Genomic DNA, 8,792 nt, shown 5'->3' on the forward strand with positions numbered 1-8,792 from the left:
GAATCTGTACTGGGACCAATACTACTCAACATATTTATAAATTATCTGGATAAAGGAGTAAACAGTGAGGTGGCAAAGTTTGCAGATAATACAAAATTATTCAAGATAGTTAAGTCCAAAGCTGACTGCGCAGAATTACAAAGAGCTCTCACAAAACTGGGTGACTGGGCAAGAAAATGTAGATGAAATTCAATGTTGATAAATACAAAGTACTTCACATTGGAAAACAATCTGAACTCTACATGCAAAATGATGGCATCTAAATTAGCTATTACTCAAGAAAGATCTTGATGTCATTGGGGATAGTTCTCTGAAAACATCTGCTCAATGTACAGCGGCAGTCAAAAGGGTTAACAATGATAGGAACCATTAGGAAACGGATAGATAATAAGACAATAAATACCATAACGTCACCATATAAATCCATGGTACACCCACACCTTGAATATTGCATACAATTCTGGTTGCCCCCATCTCAAAAAATATACACTAGGGCTATTAATCTTGGAAAAAAGTTGACTAAAGAGCGATATGATAGAGATCAATAAAATCATGAATGGTGTGGAGAAAAAGTGTGTTACGTGAAGAGGTAAACAAGAACCAGAGGTCACACAATTAAATTAATAGGCAGCAGGTTTAAAAACACCAGAAGGAAAGGAAGTATTTCTTCCCACAGTGCAGAGTCAACTTGTGGAACTCATTGCCAGGGGATGTTGTGAAGACCAAAACTATCACAGGGTTCAAAAAAGTATTAGATAAGTTCATGGAGGCTAGGTCCATTAAGGGCCATTAGCCAAGATGATCAGGGATGCAACCCCATATTCTCGGTGTCCCTAAGCCTCTAATTGCCAGATGCTGGGACTGGAGGACAGGGGATGGATCACTTGATGATTGCCTGCCTCTGAAGTACCTGGCAGTAGCCACTATCAGAAGACAGGATACTGGCTAGATGGACCATTGGTCTGAATCAGTATGGCCATTCTTATGGTAACACCACCTTCCTGAGGGTCAATGTACTGGGGTCAATGCAGCATGAATGCAGACACACCATTACCTATGTTGACCCTACCAGTCCTCCGGCAGCTGTCTCAAAATGCCTGACACTAAGCACTGTTGTCACAATTGTGAACACTGCCTGGGGTCACAAAACCCCACACCCATCCCTTCAAAGTGCCACATTTCTGAAAAGCCTTTTCCCAGGTAGTCCAGCTTGGTGAGCTCACCTAGCAGCTCTCCCCTGTTGCGTGCAACTGCCAGTTAACTGTGCCCGCTACACACTCCACACGCGCTCCTGTCTGGAGTAGACAGGAGATACTGGAGCTCCATGGCCTGTGTGGAGAAGAGGCTGTGCAATCACAGTTACGGACCAGCTGTAGAAATATGGACATCTACCAGCAGATTGCACAGGGGATGCAGGAGAAGGGGTACAACAGAGATCAGCAGCAGGGCCACGTGAAAGCAAAGGCCCTGAAGCAGGCAAACCAGAAGGCCAGGGAGGCCAACAATCAATCCCATGCCAAGTTGCAGACCTGCCACTTTTACAAAGAGCTGCATGCCATCTCTGGTGAAGAGCCCCCACCACCACCCCCTCGGAGGAGACCAAGCCACAGGTCCAGACATGAACAGCGAAGATAGGGCAGAAGGCGGAAGAGGAAAGGTATGTAACCAAGGGGGTCCAGCTGTGACATGAGCCAGGACCTGTTTGAGACTCCACCGCAGTCCAATCAGTGCTAGCAGTCAAGCCCCGTACAGGGGAAGGAACCTTGAATAAGTGGGGAAATGTATTTCCCATTGCAGTGATGGCTCCCCCTACTTAGGAGGACACAGCTATCGACTTTTCATTCTTTTGCGCGTACTAGAAGCAGCATCGGTACAACAAAGAGACAGTTATCTGCTTTTTGTTCCTCTGTAGCGTTAGGCGGCAGGAAAGGGCATGTGGAACAGTGTCTGCAACACACAGGGGTGTCCCTTGAATCCTCCCAAGAGATCATGATGAAACTTTCAGGAGGTGCTCTGCAATCCTCTCCTGAAGGTTTCTAGGCATGACAGCCTTATTTCTTCCTCCGTGGTAGGACACTTTCCCATGCCAGAGTGCTAACTTTGGCAGGCACCACTGAGGAATGCCTGAGCCAGAGGAGGAGGAGAAATAAGGGGAATCAGGATGCCATGTTCAATGAGACTCTGCAAGCCAGGGCTGCATCAAAAAAGAGGGCCTGGAGGGTGAACACTGGGGACTACCTGGAGAAGGAAAGAGCAGAGAGAAGAAAGGCCCAGGAGTCCCAGCAGGAAAAAGAGAGGGAGATAAACCAGGACAGAATGGGGCTTCTCCAACAGCAAAACACACATGCTGCAGGCTCTTGTGGACCTACAGTTTCAATAATCACAGGCTCGCCTCACTTTGCATTCCATGGGGAACTCCACTGCAGCACCTCCCTACACCCACCCTCACGGGCCGTATCCCCGTCCCCACCACTCCACTCTGGGGGACATGATGGACAACCACAGTTTCACATATATTGACCTGTGAGAGCCACAGTGAATGGATGCGTAGCTAAAAAATAGACACAAACATCCCTTCCCTCTCTTTAAGCTCCGTTCCAGACATTTGTTAGGATTTTAAGGTGTTCGGTTTCAACTTACACAGAATTTTTTTGAAATGTTTTGTGACTCAGTAAAACTCTATTGCTTGGAAAATAATTCATCTTTATTAGTTCCCAACATGTGCTGCAGAATGGCTGGTGGGATTGAAAACTCTCACTTGTGATCGTGCTCTTCGACACCACTCGTAGGATCAGGAACACACAGTGTAATCATCTTGAATGTACAGCAAGCACCACAACATTAAAGAGGTGCATTGACAGTTGTATTTATAGATGAGCACCAAGCACCAGACAATTCCAAACAGGCCCCCAAACTGCAGGGCCAGGTGGAGCCTGGTTCACCACAATGCATCACTACAACTCCCTGATAAAGCACTCATCCAAAGCCTTGCTGAGCCATGGAGCTCTGTGTTGAGCTCCTTGCTAGCCCTTGTATCTGGCTGTTGAAACTCAGCAGACAGCCACTCCCCTTTCACCTCTGCTTTCTATCGTGGCAGCCACTTTTCCCCTCTCTGCTTCACAGATATTACGCAGGACACAGTAGGCAGGTATTGCCCTTGGGATATTTTTCTCACCGAGATCCAGCCATGTGAGTAAACAATGCCAGGGTCCCATCTACCTAACAAAAGCACATGTAACCGTCATTCTGCACCTGCTGATCCGGTAGCTGAATCTTTCCTTGAGGTGTCCCTTTCCTGTCAAGGTGACCGGTGTACAGCTTCATGAGTCAGGAGAGCAGAAGATAGGCTGGGTCACCCAGGATCACTACTGGCATTTCAGTGTTGCTAATGGTGATCTGCCCCCCCCCCAGTTGGGAAAGTCCCTGCTTGCAGATTTCAGAACAGTCCAGTGTGCTTCAAGCTGTGAACATCATGCACCTTTCCTGACCAGCCAACACCGATGTCTGTGAAGTGTCCCCTGTGATCCACCAGCACTTGTATAACTATAGAAAAATAGCCCTTTCCATTGATGTACTCTGTGGCAAGGTGGGCTGGTGCCAAAATAAGGGTGTGCGCGCTGTCTATTGCTCCACTGCAGTTTGGGAACTCCATTGCTGTCAATCCATCTTGTCTTCACATTGCCCAGTGCCACAGTTCCGCATAGCAGAGGATGATTAATGGCCCCGCACACCTGCATGACAATGGTCCCCACCATGGATTTTCCCCACTCCAAAACAATTTCCCACTGATTGGTAGCAATCTGGCATTGCAAGTTTCCACAGCGAGATGCCCACTCACTTCTCAGTGCAACTCTCATTCAGGCGTCTCTGTGCTGGAGGCCTGAGGTGAGCTCAGCACACAGAGACAAAAACATGGCCTTGAGCATCCAGAAGTCCTGCAGCCACTGCTTGTCATCCCAAGCGTGCATTATGATGTGAGCCCACCAGTCAGCACTCGTTTCTCTGGCCCAGAAGTGGCGCTCCCCCTTTGTTGGTGGCATTCATGGAGCAAGCTGCAATCTTGGATTGATTTTCATCACGCCCACTGGTTCTCACAATCTGTCCTGGGGGAAATCATCATGTTCCACAAAGCTCTTCTTGTGACTCTACAAATACCGGAGGATAGCATATTCTCTTCCTGCTTTGCTCATGACAACAGTCCAGAGCTGTGAAGGGTCCATGCTTCTGTCAGAAATGGCGGACAGCAACAAGTTCCGTGCGGGTTCGTGGGATTTTCAAAAGAGCTGCAAAGTTTTGGAATCTAGATGAAATTATGGGGTAGAGATGGGAATCTGATCCTGCAGTCCAGGTAACCCCTGAGTGACTCATTTCTGCCCCACCCCGCATTGCCACAACTTCCCAAAAGTCAGTGTGCTGGGATGCCTATCCATGGTGCACTGCATTGTGCATCAAAACATGCAACTCTGGTGAGTACGCACAGTGCTGACACAAGTAGCCAAGTACGCATATGTGCAAGCAATATACTAAACGCGGCAGCTTTATGCCAACTTAACTTGCATTGGCAAAAGTTTGTAGCGTAGACAAGTCCTAAGAGTAAAGCTTTTTGTACTCCGTGTTTTTCAATTGACAGCAGATCGCCTAGCTGTTGCAGAGGGAAATATTCCTCTCTCCCATCTGCAGTGTGCAAAAATTGTACACACACACACACACACACACACACACACACACACACACACACACACACACACACACACACACACACACACACACCAATTAAGTCAGTGCCAAAATTCCCTCTTCTCTCCATAATGTTCTGCCAATATTGGGAGCCTCACTCACTGTTCCAGGATATTTCTCCCATCTAAAAAAAAAAAATCAATTAAAAAAAAAATCCTAGAAAGTAGAGACCTACTGTTCTTGATCATCTAGTACATCCTCAGGGCCAGTGCAGGTGTGTCTGCTTTGTCTAGTTAACTGCACTCAAATGGCGGCACTTCCACCACCTTCTTTGGGAGCCTGATTCTACTGCTTAGTAGATGCCACTGTTAGGAAACAGATAATTAGCCTTCAGTTGCTGGACATTCTCTCTGGTCTCTTAGTTATTCCCCATTGTAGCCAAAAAAGCCTGAGTCAAGCATCACTAAAAACAGGAGTCTTTCCATAGAATTCAATGGGCTTGGGATCAGGCCTTGCATCTCTGTTCTTTGCACACCCCAATTAACTTGGAGTTTGGGGTGTGCAAAAAAAAAAAAAAAATGCAGCGTTTTTTGCCTTTTTAAAACAAAAAACAGAACATGAGGACACATTCTTCTTATGGGTAATATGGAGATCCTGCAAACTCTCTCAGTTTGACAGGAAATACATTAAGGAGCAAATTAAGAGCAGCTTCCTCCAGTCAAGAAGCATATTTCCTCACAATCCATTTATCTCTCACCATATCCTCCAGTAAATAAAATTATTGCCAGCTGTGCTTGCAGTGGAAGGGCACTTGATCTTGGTTTATCAAGTCCTGCAGAGCAGAATTCATGACTAGTTCCACTGTGGTACATGTCATTTTCATGGGAGGGAAAATTGCGTCTGCAGGTTAAATCGATGCTATGAGGTCAGGAATTGATGGATTTGCTACTGAGGGACTGGTTTGTGGCCCATATTTATGGCTTTTGAGTCAAGATCATTTAAACAAGTCCCCATTGATTATGAAACACATGAGCCAAGGAAACACTTGCTTCTGTAATCAGCAGCAGCTTGGCTTATATATTACATGTAAACATCTGATGCAAGATCTGCCAATATTTCGTATAGCTATGAAAACTGATAAACCACATGCTAGATGCTGCTGTATTTAAGAATAAAGGAGGACTGAGTTCATTAGCTTGGGGCACAGAAACTGACAGATAATTGGACTGCTCCTATCAAAGCAAGGAATTTACTCTTGGGAATGAGCAAACTTTGAAGAAGAGCATGAGTTGAAAAGGTAGCGAGTTACCATGGCTGAAGGAAACACTGTTACCCAGAGCACACTGCCAGATATGTCGAAGGGACTGGGTTCAATAATGATTCTGTGCATTAGGAACAAAACGGGTGTGGTGATAATGGTTGACGTGAGTATCAGCTAAATTATAAAGGAGACAATTAAGGTAACAAAGGCAGGCAGACGGATTCTTAAAGGATTGGTGAAAATACATGGGGCAAGTTACAGGCATGACTTCAGCAGCACTGATGTAGAGCAGGCCAAAATCTGGTCTAATAAGTAGCATTTTAAGCATGTACTCCAATGCTAGGGGGTAACCATGACTGCACGTTTCCAAGATGCAGCGTTGTGTAAGGGTTAAAATACTGATTTGCTGGATAACCTTCAATATACCTTTCACTTTCCTATCTGTAAATGGAAATAAAGACAGCTAGTTTTGAGGGCTCAGACACACTCGGGTACAGACATAACACCTAGACAGACCTATCGTAGAAAAGATACTATGAAGGTGACTATGAAGCCTTGTGTTTCTCTAGTATCTTATTTGTGGCTCGCAATATTATTCTTGGCCAGCTGTACATCAGTGCCAGAGACAGTCTCCTCAGACTAAAAGCTAATGCATTTGGTCACTGAGGTCCTGATCATACCAACCCAATCTCTTTTCTGACTAAAATTCCAGGGGCCATCAGCAAACAAGCTGCTAGTGGCCAGATGGCTGCCTGCACTACAAAAGGTGAAAGCAAAAACAGCAACAGATCTTGTAAAATAGTGAACGGGTGTTAATTGACGAGAGATAGAGAGCTAAGAAATGCAGCAGTGTCATTTCCAAGTGTGTCAGATGGTAGAGTTTGTCCATCCTCTAGTCATGATTCAAGTGACTGCTGTCTCCAACTTGTCCTGTGGGGGCGGAGAGGGGGTCCAGGGCATATCGGTGTGAAGAGAGACCAAGACCTGCACAGAGACCGCATGGCTAGAGCGCTCAATCCAGGAAGGGCGTGAGCAGCATCAGAAGTGGACACTATCCATGTTGTGCCTCTTTGGGGAAAAGCCTTCAGATTTTTCTGTCTGGCTGGTTTCACAGGCATCACTACCACTTCATCTTCTCATGAAGTGTGTCAAGGTCTTTGACTTGGGCTGAGGAGATCTGGGTTTGTTTCCAGCCTTTACTACACTGAGTAATCTATGTGACCCTTCCGTGTCTAGGGCAGCCACCTGAAAATGCCAAGGTCAGGGCAGGCTGTAAAAGGAGAGCAGGTTTTCCCAGCACTGATGGGTGACACTGAAATCAGGCTTCCCAACCAGCCACAAACAGTGCTTCTGATTCCCCACACTGGTTATCAAGAAGCCAGTACACAAATACACACAGTCCCCTTTACTGAATTTCAATCTCTGGCTCCCGATCAGCCACCAGGTCCAGTAATGAGACCAGTTATTTAAACTCTATGCTCTTTACCAAAAAGGTTCCTCCTGACCCCAAAGGGTCAGCCACAGTACCAGATCAATATCAGTTTGGATCTTACCCAAAATACCATGCTGCCAACCTATCCTTTAGTAACTAAAGCTAAAGGTTTATTATAAAAAGAAAGGAACAAACAATAAGAGAAACGTTAAAGGTTTAAAGCAATCTGATACGTACAAATGATTTGAAAGTCCATATACATCTGATGTCTAGAAGAATTGTGGAGTGTGCAGACTCATATAGTCTCTCTGGTATACATCCAGTACCTGGATGGGTCTCAGTTCTTTGTTTCACAGCTTCAGTTCAGTTGCAGATGAATCGATCCAGAGGTAGATAGGTGGCTGAAAGCGGAACAGGATTGAAGACAAGATGGATCCCAGGCCTCTGCCTTTTTATGTCCTCTGTCCCTTGCCATGCTGCTTGTGGAATTTCACAGGAACCAAAATGGAGTCCAGAGTCACATGAGCAAGTCCTGGTGACTCATTAGGTATATCCCTGGCTTCTGCCCCGGGCCCCTTGTATCTGTGAATTTCTTAATGGGCCATCAAGCAGGCTTTTGTTCTGCAGCCATCCTGTCTGGGGTGTGTCCCAGAAAGCACAATTTGAAATACAGATATCTCAAACATATCCATAACTTCCATTACACAGATAACACATGAACATAAACATCATCATCTTACTTAGCACACTATAGCCTTTCTAACAGTACCTGACATGGCATATCTCACATGAATTACTATGATTTTGACATGCTGATGTCAAACAATATAATAAATGCCACCCCCACAATCCAGCCAGTGACACCCCAACATGAGACTGATGTAGAAGGGAGTAATCAAAGCTCCTGAATACACCTCAAAGGCCCCCCTGATCCAGTCAGCGTGACAATCTACATCTCAGCACCTCATTTACCCCCATCCTCCCCAGACATCGTCATACCTAGTCCTTACTTCAAAAGATGGCAAAAAGGATACATTTACTGGTAAATTTTATGGTATGACATGGTAGCATCCAAGAAGCTCAAAGTTACAGTTCTATAGGTTCTACAAAACCCCTGCTGGCGTGCTGATTTAAATAAGCTGTTACACTTGGAACTGCCCTATGCAAACTCTGATGTACCAGACAACGCTTCTGCATTGCTGGTTCCAAGGTGAATGCAAGCAGTCCCTCCACTAGGAAAAGAGATGGTGTGATAATCAGACCTACAAATTCACCCTCATTGTAAGCTCAACTGGTGAAAAGTGGGTAAAAGTTTATGAATTGTCACAACGATCTGTTATAAAAAGCTGTTCAAGGTAAGATGTGAGAAGGAGACAGAGTGACTTAATTTAAACATAAAGCGCCTACTGATGCCACTCAAAG

This window comes from Emydura macquarii, unplaced genomic scaffold (genome assembly GCF_026122565.2).
Source record: "Emydura macquarii macquarii isolate MOO-44397 ecotype Brisbane River unplaced genomic scaffold, CSIRO-AGI_Emac_v2 contig_1253, whole genome shotgun sequence".
Taxonomy (NCBI): Eukaryota; Metazoa; Chordata; order Testudines; family Chelidae; genus Emydura; species Emydura macquarii.